We start from the raw sequence: 15,536 nt of genomic DNA, 5'->3' as shown, positions 1-15,536 counted from the left end.
TCAAATGATGTTATCTAGTGGTTCAAATTGCTCCAATGTTGAGCATCAAACACGTTTAACGTTCTAATTATCCATCACTGCCATTGGTTATAAACACGTTTTCACTCAACACTATCCCTTGAAATCTGCCATGTAATTAATATCCTATCATCCCACGAAAAAGTAATTGATATCTTACCAACCTAATATAAACATGCATTGCACGTACATTATTATTAGTTTGAAAAGTGCTCCAAATTAACCAGGGCCAGTCCAGTGGCCAAGCTTGTGGGATGTGTAGACAAGGGTTTGTAGGAGTGGTGTTTGTGTTCGTGGGAAACATCACTGGTGGATTATGAAAAGCAATTTCCTTGGGGTGGTTGGTGAAAGCAAATGATTTTGGAAAACCAGGTCTTTTCTCGTCAAGTCCATGTCATTGGAGCAACTGGATATACGTTACCATCCTTTTGGGCTGAAGGGCAGTGCAGTTGTAACTAGAATTGCTGAAATGACGGCAACATCTGGAACTGCTTACAAGCTTTTCGTCAGAGAGATGATTTTACTGATATGGCCTCCATAATTGGTACGTACTTTCATAATAGATGGTGATATGCAGGGCATTAGGGCTAGTGAAGTTGTAAGAATTAGTGTGGGGCGAGAGCGAGAGATGAACTAGTGTGTGGCGGTGGCCATAGCCACATTTGTCCTACATTGTCATGTATCAAGATGAGCAAAGACGCATGGCTTCGAAACACCCAGGACCAGGAGCCAAGAAAGGAATTACTTGGGCACTGGACGTCAAGAGGCCTCGGCAGCCTATAAATTTCGACGAAGGCCCGGAGCAAGGCCTCTCAACGCGGTATGCCATGTGCACTTGTGAGCATGCGATGCCCACGAATAAATGTGGCAACCGCAAAGCACCCTCCTCACCTCGCGTATGCCCCTTTTTTTTTGAAATTGCGTATGCCCGTTTTGGCACGAAACATTGCACTCAATAAGCTTTTTTGCTTTGTGTTGTATAGTACTCCCTTCGTAAACTAATATAAGAGCGTTTAGATTACTACTTTAATGTGCTAGCCGCTCTTATTAATTTACAGAGGGAGTATGTAGTAGTTCACTTCCATGCATGATAACATGACGGTGGATGAAGCTCGGGCTTCCCACGGCAGCATGGCGTAGTGCAGTCCATATCCAAGGCGGATCTGGGTCGGCGATCTCTTGGTTTTGCCACGGATTGGTTCCGATCAGAGACGGTGACGAGCGTGCGGGATCCATCCCAGCGGCTCTCGCGGTTTGGCGAGGTGGGGTGGGAGTCCTCCTCCCAGATTTCAGTGGTGGCGCATCCAGACAGTGGCCGGTGTGCCAGGGCTCCTATGGTGACATTGCTGTTGCGGTTGGTCGCCGGATCTAGGTGGCTAGATCTGGGGCTTTGAAGGCGGTCGAGACAATGCACAGATTGTCGGGTGGATTTCTTGAAACGGATCTGAGTGAAACTTGATCTTCGGTCGTTGGCCGGAGCCGGTGATGATGATGCCCTATCACCGTTTCCTTCATGAAGGCATCATCGAGGTACAAATCCCAAACCCACCCAATACCTTCGGGGGAAACCTTAGATCAGTTGATCGGATGACGGTGGCATTCATGTGTCGTTACCCCCTTGGGGCGGCATTCTTGGAGATGCACTCAGGCTTGAGGGACCATTGGATGGCTTCTTCGGTGGAGCGGTGTTTCTTTCTACATATTCATGACGGCGGCTCTTGGCAGCATGGAGCAGCGAAGGCTTGGCGTCAGATGTGTAGTGATGGACACGCGCAGGAGGTCGACGCTGTCTGGCGTCGTGGTGGCGTCGGCGACAGCTAGACCGGGCAAGGTAGATGCACCAGTACAGCTTTGAATATGGATTGGTGGCAGGTGGCTGCGGCGACCTCATATCCGGCAGGCGTCCTGGTTGAGGAGCACACCGGACTGATGGGTGCCCATACCCGACAAGCGTCCTGGTTGGGACCTCAGGTCTTAAATGTTCGGTTTGGCTGCGAGGTCTTTTTGATATTAAACCTAGCACTGGTAGAAAAAGGGCCTATAGTCCCGGTTCGTAAGGGCCTTTAGTCCCGGTTCCTGAACCGGGACTAAAGTGTCGGTACTAATGCCCTGTACCTTTAGTCCCGGTTCAATCCAGAACCGGGACTGATGGGCCTCCACGTGGGCAGTGCGCAGAGCCCAGGCAGGAGACCCTTTGGTCCCGGTTGGTGGCACCAACCGGGACCAATAGGCATCCACGCGTCAGCATTTCTGTGGCTGGGGTTTTTGTTTTTTTTGAAAGGGGGGGGGTTTGGGGGTTTTGGGGGGTTAATTTAGGTGTTTCATATATTGTGTTAGCTAGCTATAATTAATAGAGAGAAGTGTCCTCTCTTACGTTCGTGCTTGGTCGACGCTACGTACTATACATACGTATAGAGAGGCTAGACACGCTAGTTAGCTAGTAAGCAAACGAAGAAAACAGAAGATCGTCATGAACATATATGCATACAGAGAGAAGTGATATCGACCACCTCTCCTTCTCCGAGAGATTGGTCGAACAACAAGTTCTCGTATATCTATCCGACATTACCGGCTACATATATACAATAATTATCTCTTACAAATATAATCATACGGACTCATGGTCCACATAGTATTCTCCGTCTTCAGCGATTACTTGGTCAAGAAAGAATGCCGCCAATTCCTCTTGAATTTCTTGCATGCGAGCTGGTGCTAGGAGTTCATCCCGCTTCCGAAACATCTAATTTGAAGAAGGGGGTTAATACATATATATATGAATGAATGAAACTCAATACAAATGATGGTAATAAAATAAAATTGTGAATGTTGTTATTTACGTACTTCATATTGTTCGTCAGAGTACCCGCCCCGCTCACAGGTCGTGTGGCGGATGGACTCGCAGACGTAGTATCCACAGAAATCATTCTCTTTTTCCTGCCACAACCACTTTACAAGAAATAGAGGTCAATCAAACTGATAAGCAAGAATGCTAAATGGTATTGATGAAACTAGCGCTTGAATCACTAGGAGATGCGCGGAACATGCTACTATAGTACTTACTTTCGGGTGTCTAAATTCCAGCTCCTTCGGCAGTCCCGGAACTTTTCTGGTGAATTTTCTCCAAACCCTGCCGGACAAAGAAAATAATTACTTGATATCAGGAAATGAACAAAGTTGCTGATATGGTGGATAATGATCGATTTAACTTACTTCTTGAGGATTTCAGTCATGTCCGCATACTCCTGGGGATCTTTTCGTTTAGAGTCCAAGACGGTTACTACTCCCTGCTCAAGCCTAATCTCTAGGAGAATATAGTGGAAACTGCACACGCATGCATAACTCATCAATTACATTACTATAACCTGGACTAATATATACGGGAAACCGAATATGCACAAGACAGTAACACTCACTTGAAGTTGTAAGGAAAGAGTATTATATTTTTGTTTTCATTTTTTTGAATGATCGTAGCAAGTTGGCCTCGGTATCTCCGGGATGATGTTGAACCTCAGTTGCATCTATGAGATATGTGTTAACGAACCCAATATCACCGATTTGTCTTTTCTTTAATTCGGCGATCTTCATTCTGCATAATATAGTGAGGATAATTATAAATACATGCAATGAAAGAGATGAGCTATATAGAGAGACTTAATGATAGAAGTAGTAGTACTTACAGACAGTAGCAGGTGGTCGTTGTTTTATCGAGGGCCAATTGATTGAAAAACTGATAGAACTCCTCAAATGGAATAGGCAATAGTTCAATTCCAACGAGGTCATGCTCCGGTTTAACTCTCGCATACAAAGTACTCCTCCCCCCAGACTCTCTGCAGATTTTCAAGTACCAATCATGTAATTTTCGCATCATCGTTGTTAAAGATTTTTCATCTTTGACGAGAGGCTTCCCGTACTCGTATCTGTGTATCTGCACCTCCATGGTATCATAATGTACATCGTCGGGCAGGTAATCGTCAACATTGCCATAACCGGGCACCATCCTCGGATCGACGATGTCGCTAGGCACCTTGAGGGGGGGGCATGATTGCTTCGCTTGTTCGCCGAGCTGGGCAATTTGTTTCCCAGCTGCTCGTCGTTCTTTCAGCCTTTGATCACTGACTGTACTTCCCGACCGCTCCGCTTTGACCCATGTCATTGCAATAATGCGCTCATAGTTGCCTTTCGGCGGAGACTTGGGTGGTTTTGCCAGGGCAGCCAGAGTGCGCTTCACTTTCACCGGATCTACCTTCTCCTCCGGAGGTGGATGTCTCTTTGCTCTCAACCCTTGAAACCAATCATCCACTTCGGTTCGCGCGATCTCGGCGTTCTCCTCCGGGGTCCTCTCATATGGTAACTTCTCTGGAGTCTTCAGAGAAGGACCGAATCTGTATGTCCTCCCGCCTCTGGTTGTACTGCTAGACGCCGACCGAGCAGACGGAGTGGTTGTCTTCTTTACTTGCTTACGAGGCGGAGGAGAAGGACTACGACGCGCCGGAGCAGCTGGAGCGGCGGCAGGTCTCTTCCGCCCTTGCTGACGAGGCGGAGAAGGAGGAGGCTGGCTGCTCGGGCGCGTCGGCGCAGGCGGAGAAGGAGGCGGAGTGCCGCCACGCGCCGGAGAAGGAGCCGGCCGAGGGCCCTGATCGTCACTCGCCGGAGGAGGAGGCGGTGGAGGAGGCGGAGTGCCCTGACTCGCCGGAGGAGGAGGAGGAGGCGGAGGCGTCCAGTTCGGAAGGTTGATGAGCTCCTTCCGCCATAGGCATGGAGTCTTCAGAGCAGACCCCAGCCGAGTCTCCCCTTCACCGGTAGGGTGGTCAAGCTGGAGGTCCTCAAATCCCTCCGTTATTTCATCCACCATCACCCTAGCATATCCTTCTGGAATCGGCCGGCAGTGAAAAGTTGCACCGGGTTCAGTAGGATAAACAGAGCCAACAGCCGCCTTGACCTTCAAATTCATCCATTGCGTCATAAGGTGGCAATTTTGAGACTCCGTGATAGCATCCACGAGATAGCTGGCAGGAGCCATCAAGGCATGCTCCGGCTGAAGCAGCTCGGTGGAAGCCACGCTGCGTCTGCGCTGAGATGGCGGGGTAGCTTCGGGGGAGGCTTCGGCAGTACGTTTGCTGCGATTTGCTTCTCGTTCCTCTATCGCGTCTACCCTTGCTTGCAGCGCCTGCATTTGGGTCTGCTGCACTTTTTTCCTCCTCTCATGGGATTTGTAACCGCCTGTGTCCGGAAACCCAAACTTCCACGGAATGGAGCCTGGCGTGCCTCGTGTCTGTCCAGGGTGCTCAGGATTCCCGAGGGCCATTGTGAGCTCGTCGTTCTCTCTGTCTGGAAAGAACTTCCCTTGCTGCGCTGCTTCGATATACTGCTTAAGCTTCCTGACTGGTATGTCCATTTGATCGTTCGTCCAAATGCACTTCCCTGTTACAGGGTCCAAGGTTCCGCCAGCCCCGAAGAACCAAGTCCGGCAACGGTCTGGCCAGCTAATTGTCTCTGGTTCGATCCCTTTATCAACCAGATCATTCTCAGTCTTGGCTCACTTAGGCCGGGCTACGAGGTAGCCACCTGACCCCGTGCGATGGTGAAGCTTCTTCTTCGCAGCATTTTGCTTGTTTGTCGCCGACATCTTCTTACTCTTTTCCGATGTCTTGTGGGCCACAAATGCGGGCCAGTGATCTCTGATCTTCTCATATCTGCCCTTGAATTCTGGTGTCTCATTATTTTCGACAAACTTATTCAGCTCTTTCTTCCACCTCCTGAATAGTTCTGCCATCCTCTTAAGAGCAAAAGACTTGATTAATCGCTCTTTAACTGGGTTCTCTGGATTATCCTTTGGCGGTAGCGTGAAATTTGACTTCAGCTCAGTCCAAAGATCATTTTTCTGCATATCATTGACATAAGACACCTCAGGGTCTTCTGTAGCCGGCTTAAACCATTGCTGGATGCTTATCGGGATCTTGTCCCTAACCAGAACCCCGCACTGAGCAACAAATGCGTTCTTTGTTCGGATGGGTTCAATCGGTTGGCCGTCGGGCACGATTGCTATGATCTCAAACTTTTCATCTGAGCTCAACTTTTTCTTCGGGCCTCGTCTCTTTACCGAAGTTGTGCTCGATCCGGAGGGCTAGAAAAAAGAACAAAGACTTAATTAATATGTGTACATACCAAAATAATGAATGCATCAATCAGCTAGTCAGCACAGGCTTAACTAATATATATACCTGGCCGGACTCGGTTCGGTCACCGGAGCCGTCATCACGGTCTCCTTCTTGCACCGGCATTGGGTCACCGGAGCCGTCCTCATGTTCTTCTTCTTGCACCGGCATTAGGTCACCGTAGCCAGCTTCTTCACCCTCTCCTTCCAGACCATCGGTGTCGTTGAGAAACAACGAGACGGCATCACTTCCTTCTGCGATTATGTCCCTCAACAACGCTTCTTTTCCTTCGTCTCGGGTGGTGTCCATAGTTTCTACAAATATTTACAACATGGCAATTATTATTCAAACATGACAGATGGATATATTAGTGCCAAATGTAGAACTAGCTACCTAATCATAGTAAGGAATCATATATATTAATTAGTGGCCTCGATGCTGCTTCTCTAGGGTTTGGGGTGGCCTCGACAACGCTTCAAGGGTTTGGGGTGGCCTCGAGAACGCTTCAAGGAGGGGGTAATATCGACCCCCCACGTGTTGAAGCTATCGGGAGGGGGTATATATCGACAACGACGACACTACATCTATATGTCCCTCGACGACCCTCGTTCCCGATAAAAAAAGAGGAAGAAGAAGAAAAAAAAGAGGAGAAGAAAGAATAGACGAGAAGAACTCCTCTATTCTTTCTTCTCCTCTTTTTTTTTTCTTATTCCTCTTCTTTTTTTATCCTCTTCTTCCTCTCATGTTCGAGAGGATCGCCGAGGGGTCGGGAGGTTGCCTAGTGTCAAAGGATTCAACAAAACCATGTCTTCATCATTAGGCGAAAGTAACAGGTGCATGATGGTACGAAGCTCTCCAAAGTTATTTTGGAACGGAGTCCTAGATAGGATAATTCGCTTTTTGGTACAAAGTTCAGCAAGAACCTTCCAAATATCGTTATTTGGAAGGCCTTCCAAATAGGATAATTCCCTTTTTGGTACAAAGTTCGGGAGGGGGTATATATCGAACCTCTACCCTAGTTCCCGACCCTCGCCCCTCGAACCCTCGGTGACCCTTGAACCTCTACCCTATAGTTTCCGACCCTCGCCCCTTGAACCCTTGGTGACCCCCCCTCATGTCGAAGTTATCAGAGAGGGGGTATATCGACCCCCCCACCCTCATGTAAGAAGAGGAAAAAAGAACGAAGAAGAAAATAGAGGAGAAGAAGAAAGGAATATAGGAGAAGACCGAAGAAAAAAAGAAGTCTTCCTCTTCTTATTTTCCTTTTTCCACTCCTTCCTTTTCTTCTTCTTCTTCTTCTTCCTCTTTTCTTCCTTTTCCTTATTTTACTTTTTCCTCTACACTAACCTAAAATCGATATCTACTAATTAACAACCTAAATAAAAAAATGAATACATATATGAAAAAAAAACATCATATGAAAAAAACATTTTTGACATATTTAGCATATTCTAAATTTTCCTAACTCTTTTACAACCAAAAAAATTACTCCAACTTCATGACAGTACCCACAATCTGTTTCACCAAAAACCTTCTAATCCATAGTTCAAAATTTTCAAATTTCATTCAAATGAAATTTGAATCGGATTCAAATAACTTGTTGAAAACCTATCCTAAACCTCTCCAAAAATTCTGAAATTTTGCCATCGCCTTTGTCTTGCATCAGTACCTCACCACAGTTTTTTTTAAAATTCCAAAAATGCCCAAAGCCATCTAGCATTTCATCAAACACCTTCTATATGGACAAAAAAATTCAGAAATTCCAAAAAATTCAGAAAAGTGGACAGCGTGTTGCTGCTGCTCCACTTCTCCTATCCTCTACTTCTCCTCTACTTCTGCTCTTCAATGCATCGGGGCCGGCGGCGACCATGGAGCAAGGGCGGAGCAAGGGGCGCTCGGGCGCAAGAGTGGCACTCTTGAGGGGGGCTCACTTTGAGGGGGGCGGCGACGGCTGGAGTCCGGCGACGAGGACGGCGGGCTCGGGGCGGCACGCGGTGACGGGGACGGCAGCCTCGGGGCGGCACGCGGTGACGGGGACAAGGAGGCGGGCTCGGGGAGGCACGCGGCGACGGGGACGAGGGCGGCGGGCTCAGGGATGCCGGCGACGAGGACGGCGCGGGCTCAGGGAGGTGACGACGTGGTCCGGAGGGCTCGGCGGCGACGAGGACGAGGAGCAGCCTGGCGGCGTCGTCGGAGGAGAGGACGAGGAGATCGATCAAACTGAATCGAGAATTTCACAAGTGTTGGCTTATATAGCCAGAGCACTAGTCCCGGTTCGTGAAACCAACCGGGACTAATGCCCCTCTTTAGTCCCGGTTGGTGCCACCAACCGGGACCAAAGGCCAATTTTCAGCAGCCCAAAGGGTGGGAAGCGGCGGCCTTTGGTCCCGGTTGGTGGCACCAACCGGGACTAAAGGGGGGCATTGGTCATGGTTGGTGCCACGAACCGTGACCAATGCCCCCTTTAGTCCCGGTTGGTGCCACCAACCGGGACCAATGGCCTTGTGCTGCCCCGCGCCCAAAAGTTTAGTCCCACCTCGCTAGTTGAGAGGGCTCGGGAGTGGTTTATAAGCGCTGCTGCGCCCACCCTCTCGAGCTCCTCTCAACTGCAGGCTTTCGGGCCTAATCTGTCACTACAATGCCTGTGGGCCTACTGGGCCTGTTGCGGGCCTGAATCCTGGCCCATGGTAGGGTTTCTAGTCGTATTCAGGCCGTGGTGGCCTAGTAGGTGGCATTTTTTTGTTGCTTTATTTATTTTTCTTTTGTTTTTTGCTTTATTTTTTAATTCTTTATGCTTTTAGTTTTAGAAAAATTATAAACTTTTTGTTAATGCCATTAGTTTTCAAATTTGAAAACACTTTTTTGGTTTTTTGTTTTCTTTGTTGCTTTATTTATTTTATCTTGTGATTAACTTTACTATAAAAATAGTTTTTCCTGTTTTTTTGATTTGTTTTTTGCATTATTTATTTTCTTTTGTTTTTTGCTTTAATTTTTAATTCTGTTTGCTTTTAGGTTAGCAAAATTATAAACTTTCTGTTAGTGCCATTAGTTTTAAAGAAATTATAAACTTTCTGTTAGTGCCATTAGTTTTCAAATTTGAAAACACTTTTTTAGTTTTTTAGTTTTCTTTGTTGCTTTATTTATTTTATTTTGTGATTAACTTTACTATAAAAATAGTTTTTTCCTGTTTTTTTGATTTGTTTTTTGCATTATTTATTTTCTTTTGTTTTTTGCTTTAATTTTTAATTCTGTTTGCTTTTAGGTTAGCAAAATTATAAACTTTCTGTTAGTGCCATTAGTTTTCAAATTTGAAAACACTTTTTTAGTTTTTTAGTTTTCTTTGTTGCTTTATTTATTTTGTTTCCTCTGAGACGTGTTTCCAACCAACTGCTGAAAGTCCTGATGTGTTCACATGTAATCCAGTTGTCGCACTGCTCCGGGTGTTTGGAGCGCAGACTGTTCTTGTGTTCATCGACATACGGGGTCACCAAGGTAGAGTTCTGTAGAACTGTGTAGTGTGCTTGAGACCAAGAATATTCGTCCCTGCATATTATTGAGTCTCTTCCAAGAGTGCCTTTTCCAGTCAGTCTCCCCTCATACCGCGATTTAGGGAGACCTATCTTGTTAAGGCCAGGAATGAAGTCAACACAAAACCCGATAACATCCTCTGTTTGATGGCCCATGGAGATGCTTCCTTCTGGCCTAGCGCGATTACGGACATATTTCTTTAGGACTCCCATGAACCTCTCAAAGGGGAACATATTGTGTAGAAATACGGGCCCCAGGATGACAATCTCGTCGACTAGATGAACTAGGACGTGCGTCATGATATTGAAGAAGGATGGTGGGAACACCAGCTCGAAACTGACAAGACATTGCGCCACATCACTCCTTAGCCTTGGTACGATTTCTGGATCGATCACCTTCTGAGAGATTGCATTGAGGAATGCACATAGCTTCACAATGGCTAATCGGACGTTTTCCGATAGAAGCCCCCTCAATGCAACCGGAAGCAGTTGCGTCATAATCACGTGGCAGTCATGAGACTTTAGGTTCTGAAACTTTTTCTCTGGCATATTTATTATTCCCTTTATATTCGACGAGAAGCCAGTCGTGACCTTCATACTGAGCAGGCATTCAAAGAAGATTTCTTTCTCTTCTTTCGTAAGAGCGTAGCTGGCAGGACCTTTATACTGCTTCGGAGGCATGCCGTCTTTTTCATGCAAACGTTGCAGGTCCTCCCGTGCCTCAGGTGTATCTTTTGTCTTCCCATACACGCCCAAGAAGCCTAGCAGGTTCACGCAAAGGTTCTTCGTCACGTGCATCACGTCGATTGAGGAGCGGACCTCTAGGTCTTTCTAGTAGGGTAGGTCCCAAAATATAGATTTCTTCTTCCACATGGGTGCGTGTCCCTCAGTGTCATTCAGAACAGCTAGTCCACCGGGACCCTTTCCAAAGATTACGTAGTGTAAATCATTGACCATAGCAAGCACGTGATCACCGGTGCGCATGGCGGGCTTCTTCCGGTGATCTGCCTCGCCTTTGAAATGCTTGCCTTTCTTTCGACATTGATGGTTGGTCGGAAGAAATTGACGATGGCCCAGGTACACATTCTTCCTGCATTTGTCCAGGTATATACTTTCAGTGTCATCTAAACAGTGCGTGCATGCGTGGTATCCTTTGTTTGTCTGTCCTGAAAGGTTACTGAGAGCGGGCCAATCGTTGATGGTCACGAACAGCAACGCCTTAAGGTTAAATTCCTCCTGTCTGTGCTCATCCCACGTACGTACACCGTTTTCATTCCACAGCTGTAAAAGTTCTTCAACTAATGGCCTTAGGTACACATCAATTTCATTGCCGGGTTTCTTAGGGCCTTGGATGAGAACTGGCATCATAATGAACTTCCGCTTCATGCACATCCAAGGAGGAAGGTTATACATACATAGAGTCACGGGCCAGGTGCTGTGATTGCTGCTCTGCTCCCCGAAAGGATTAATGCCATCCGCGCTTAAAGCAAACCATACATTCCTCGTGTCCTTTGCAAACTCATCCCAGTACTTTCTCTTGATTTTTCTCCACTGCGACCCGTCAGCGGGTGCTCTCAACTTCCCATCTTTCTTTCGGTTCTCACTGTGCCATCGCATCAACTTGGCATGCTCTTCATTTTTGAACAGACGTTTCAACCGTGGTATTATAGGAGCATACCACATCACCTTCGCAGGAACCCTCTTCCTGGGGGGCTTGCCGTCAACATCACCAGGGTCATCTCGTCTGATCTTATACCGCAATGCACCGCATACCGGGCATGCGTTCAGATCCTTGTATGCACCGCGGTAGAGGATGCAGTCATTAGGGCATGCATGTATCTTCTCCACCTCCAATCCTAGAGGGCATATGACCTTCTTTGCTGCGTATGTACTGTCGGGCAATTCGTTATCCTTTGGAAGCTTCTTCTTCAATATTTTCAGTAGCTTCTCAAATCCTTTGTCAGCCATAGCATTCTCTGCCTTCCACTGCAGCAATTCCAGTATGGTACCGAGCTTTGTGTTACCATCTTCGCAATTGGGGTATAACCCTTTTCTGTGATCCTCTAACATGTGATCGAACTTCAGCTTCTCCTTTTGACTAATGCATTGCGTCCTTGCATCGACAATGACCCGGCGGAGATCATCATCATCGGGCACATCGTCTGGTTCCTCTTGATCTTCAGCAGCTTCACCCGTTGAAGCATCATTGGGCACATCGTCTGGTTCCTCTTGATCTTCACCAGCTCCCCCCGTTGCAGCATCACCGTATTCAGGGGGCACATAGTTGTCATCGTAGTCTTCTTCTTCGCCGTCTTCCATCATAACCCCTATTTCTCCGTGCCTCGTCCAAACATTATAGTGTGGCATGAAACCCTTGTAAAGCAGGTGGGAGTGAAGGATTTTCCGGTTAGAGTAAGACCTCGTATTCCCACATTCAGTGCATGGACAACACATAAAACCATTCTGCTTGTTTGCCTCAGCCGCATCGAGAAACTAATGCACGCCCTTAATGTACTCGCGGGTGTGTCTGTCACCGTACATCCATTGCCGGTTCATCTACGTGCATTATATATAATTAAGTGTCCAAATTAATAGAAGTTCATCATCACATTAAAACCAAAGTGCATACATAGTTCTCATCTAACAACATATAGCTCTCCAAAGCATCTAATTAATTAAACCATACATTGAAACTATGTAAAACATTTCAATGCGAAAACAAATGCGATCATAATCGCAACCAAGGTAACAATTGATCCAACGGCATAATGATACAAAGCCTCGGTATGAATGGCATATTTTCTAATCTTTCTAATCTTCAAGCGCATTGCATCCATCTTGATCTTGTGATCATCGACGACATCCGCAACATGCAACTCCAATATCATCTTCTCCTCCTCAACTTTTTTTTTCCTTCAACAAATTGTTTTCTTCTTCAACTAAATTTAACCTCTCGACAATAGGGTCGGTTGGCATTTCCGATTCACATACATCCTAGATAAATAAAATCTATGTCACGTTGGTCGGCATAATTTTCATAAACAATAAATGAACCAATAGTTATAAAGATAATATACATACCACATCTGAATCATAGACAGGACGAGGGCCGACGGGGGCGGATACCAAAACCATCGCACTATATAAGATGCAATAATAAATGTAAGAAAATGATACAAGTATCTATCTAAACATACAAGTAAGAATATTTTTCCTTTCAGAAAGAAGATAAGAACAAGAGGCTCACCACGGTGGTGTCGGTGATGAGATCGGCGCGGGTGATCGATGGCGGTGAAGATGGGGACGGGGCATGACGGACCGCTAAATCTAGACAAATCTCGAGGAAAATGGAGCTTGGAGGTCGAGCTTCGAGAGGAGAAAGCTTAAGTAGTGTGGCTCGGGCATTCCATCGAACACCTCATATGCATAGGAGGTGAGCTAGAGCACCACAAAGCCCTCTCCCCCTCGGCCAGAAAAAACAGAGCAGTGTGCTCTGGTCTCGCGTGAGGGGGTATATATAGGCACCTCATTGGTCCCGGTTGGTGACATGAGCCGGGGCTAAAGGGAAGCCTGTGGTCCTGGTTCAAGCCACCAACCGGGACCAATGGTGGTGGGCCAGGAGCGAGGCCCATTGGTCCCGGTTCATCCCACCAACCGGGACCAAAAGGTCCAGATGAACCGGGACCAATGGCCCACGTGGCCCGGCCGGCCCCCTGGGCTCACGAACCGGGACCAATGCCCACATTGGTCCCAGTTCTAGACTTAACCGGGACTAATGGGCTGACCCGGCCTGGACCAAAGCCCTGTTTTCTACTAGTGTAGACTATCAGCGCCCCTTCATCAACTGGATAGGAGTAACGACAGATGTTGCTTAGATGGTGGCTTTGGTCTTACTGTTGTATGACTTTATAAAATCTTGTGTTAATAATTAATAAAATGACTGTATGCATCATTCAAATATAGAGACAGGGGTATTTCTTCTTTTCTACTCCCTCCGTTCCTAAATATTTGTCTTTCTAGACATTTCAAATGACTACTACATACGGATGTATGTAGACATATTTTAGAATGTAGATTCACTCATTTTGCTCCATATGTAGTCACTTGTTAAAATGCCTAGAAAGACAAGTATTTAGGAACGGAGGGAGTAAACAAATGCATGATCACCTGGCAAAGATTAGAACTAGCCAGTAGCCACTGCATCTTACGTACTACTACTACCATGTATGATCTCCTGACAATCTTTTCATGCGCCTCGGGTTGTTGCTAGTGAACTCCTTGCCTTTCTTTCTTCCCCAATCACTTCCGCATCCTCTCATCACTCCTCCACCCCATGGAGCTCCTACCTCGCAGTTCCTTTGCCTCCTAACCTCCCTCAGAATTAGCAACGTCTCTCTCTCTCTCTCTCTCTCTCTCTTAGCTAGATCATGTCGCGTGCGATGGCCCCTCCGTTTCTGCTCCTTCTTCCGCCCACAATTACATTGTGTTCAACTCACAAACGTTCATATCACTACTAGAAAAATGATCATTTGTCCCGGTTCATAAGGCCCATTTGTCCCAGTTGAAGAACCGGGACTAAAGGGTCAGTAGTAAAGCCCAAAACCTTTAGTCCCGATTCGTCCATGAACCGGGACAAATGGGGCTTCACGTGGCCACTGCGGCTTGTCCAGGCAGGGGGGCCTTTGGTCCCGGTTGGTAGCACCAACCGGGACCAAAAAGCGTCCACGCGTCAGCAGTTCAGGGGCTGGAATTTTTGTTTTTTTAAAGGGGGAGGGAGGGGGGTTGGGGGTTTTGTAGGGTTAATTTAGGGGTTTCATATATTGTGTTAGCTAATTAATAGAGAGAGGTGCCCTTTCTTATCTCCGTGCTTGGTTGACGCTACCCACTATACATATAGAGAGGACTCGACACGCTAGCCAGTAAGCAAATGAAGGAAACCATTAAGTACACAAGATCGTCATGAACATATCCAAAGAGAAGTGACCGACCTCTTTTTCTCCGAGAGATTGGTCGAACAACAAGTTTTCGTACATCTATCCGACGCTACTAGCTACATATATACAATATAAGATCTCTTACAGTCCCTAGCATCTGATGTCAAGTTCCACATGGTATTCTCCGTCTTTATCTATGACGTGGTCAAGAAAGAATCCCGCCAATTCCTCTTGAATTACTTTTATGCGATCTTGTGGTAGGAGTGAAGGAAATATGCCCTAGAGGCAATAATAAAGTTATTATTTATTTCCTCATATCATGATAAATATTTATTATTCATGCTAGAATTGTATTAAGCGGAAACATGATACATGTGTGAATACATAGACAAACAGAGTGTCACTAGTATGCCTCTACTTGACTAGCTTGTTAATTAAAGATGGTTATGTTTTCTAACCATAGACATGAGTTGTCATTTGATTAACGGGATCACACCATTAGGAGAATGATGTGATTGACTTGACCCATTCCGTTAGCTTAGCACTTGATCATTTAATATGTTGCTATTGCTTTCTTCATGACTTATACATGTTCCTATGACTATGAGATTATGCAACTCCCATTTACCGGAGGAACACTTTGTCTGCTACCAAACGTCACAACGTAACTGGGTGATTATAAAGGTGCTCTACAGGTGTCTCCAAAGGTACTTGTTGAGTTGGCGTATTTCGAGATTAGGATTTTTCACTTCGATTATCGGAGAGGTATCTTTGGGCCCACTCGGTAATACACATCACTATAAGCCTTGCAAGCATTGTAACTAATGAGTTAGTTGCGGAATGATGTATTATGGAACGTGTAAATAGACTTTCCGGTAACGAGATTGAACTAGGTATTGAGA

The sequence above is a fragment of the Triticum urartu genome, chromosome 2A (genome assembly GCF_056163025.1).
Source record: "Triticum urartu cultivar PI428250 chromosome 2A, HENAU_Tu73, whole genome shotgun sequence".
Taxonomy (NCBI): domain Eukaryota; kingdom Viridiplantae; phylum Streptophyta; class Magnoliopsida; order Poales; family Poaceae; genus Triticum; species Triticum urartu.
Note: the sequence above shows the minus strand (reverse complement) of the source record.